Source organism: Branchiostoma floridae, chromosome 18, assembly GCF_000003815.2.
Source record: "Branchiostoma floridae strain S238N-H82 chromosome 18, Bfl_VNyyK, whole genome shotgun sequence".
NCBI classification, from domain to species: Eukaryota; Metazoa; Chordata; class Leptocardii; order Amphioxiformes; family Branchiostomatidae; genus Branchiostoma; species Branchiostoma floridae.
In genome coordinates, this window is record NC_049996.1 from 15454451 (window position 1) to 15456206 (window position 1756).

Sequence of the window (1756 nt, forward strand, 5' to 3'; positions counted from 1 at the left end):
AACGTTACGGTGTGGCTCCAATAATTATCAAAATTGTGCTTACAACGATCAAGCAAAACAAATAGAATGTCCATTGTTTAGTTGAATACTGCAGTACACCGTACTATAACCTTTGTACCCATTGTACATACCTTGTATTCTTGCGATTCATGTAAAAGATATTGATAGAACCATTTCTACAAATGTAAAGAAAATCCTGAATAAATTATGGTATCATTTCATGGTTATAGGGTAAGATTTATGTCCAACTGACGGTCTTAGCTCTTTGTTTATGACAACTTCAAAATTGTCCATCATGTAGTTTTCTTTTAAAATGTTCCTAAAAAACTTAAGAGGTAAAACTCAACAACACTTTTGTACTGAAAGGTCTAAGCGATTGCACGATGCACAGCAAGCTAACGATCTACACGCTACATTCACTTTTTGAAAGCTTTGGTTGATTAAAAACAATTAAATCGTGAAGAATATATTTACATAAACATTGCACTCTTATTGTCACTGCATTTGTGATGTATTGAAAAAGCAGTCTCGTTTCATCAAAGTGAAATTTGTGACTTAGACATAGAAATATAAGTTCTTTGTGGCTATTGATAATGAGTTAGCGTTAGTTCTATATATGTATATGTGTGTGTATGTATGTGTGTCACTGTGTGCGTGTGTGTGTGTGCGTGTGTGTGTGCATGTGTGACATAATGTTTTGTTGTTGTTTAATTCTAGTACAAATCTCTTACATAGGTATAGTAGTTATCTCTCGTCATCTTCATTTTTTATCAAAATAATTTTTCTTATATTCTTTATCATTATTTCCTTCCCATCCTTTGTTTCTGGCAGATACCTTTGTCGTGTCTGGTTAGATGCCTAACTGAAATTTGTGTTACAACCTCGTCCTTATTGTCAATGATAATCTTAACACTGTGGGTACAGATTCATGCTACTAACGATGGCAGCCAAGGACAAGTTCTGAGTCACTCGTTTGAAGAGGAATTTCTCAGTGCAATGTATTGTTTGTACATTGTGAAGTTTGATGTTCTGAACAAAATTCTTATTTCTGTGTCACTTAAAATCTCAGAGTGGGTTTTCTGAGGACCGTCCGTTGTATGCTCGCCTTGGGATCACAGTTTGTTGGGTTCTGATTCGTGTCATGGGTACAGCACCAACTACCAATGGACGATTTTCCAATAACGAGCGCCATTTTGAAATGTGCTCCCGCGAGAGTACAGCTTGGCGAGAACGCGCGTTAGTTTGCACCAAAACGAGGACGGGGATGGACCAGGTTTCCATCAGTCCCAAATCATGGCGACGCACACAGCCAGTCGTTGTCCGTGGTGAGTTGAACTCCTCCAGAGTGAGTTGAACTCCTCCCTTTCACGAGAGGGGGATGTTATTGTTGACATTTTGGGCGATATCGGCCATTTTCAGTCCATTTTCTACAATTGCTACAAATTTGTGGACCGAGGCAGGCGTAACTATGCCTGCACGGTTGCCTCTAACGGAGCGGGTATTGTCTGCGGAGGGCCGGTGTCTTGGGTACCCATGTTCTCGGTCATCGCGATGTTGACACTAGCACTAGCACTAGGTTCTTTCTTCGCCGCTGCGCTTTTCTTCCCTTTTCCACCCTTCCCTCCTGCAGGACGCTTAGCCGCCGACTTCGGGTGGCCGCCCGGCACTGCCAGGTTTGGACTTCTCCGCTTTCTTCTCTTCTTCCAGCTTCCTAGGCAACAGAGGCTCTGGGTCCTTTCTTGTTCGGATCTTGATC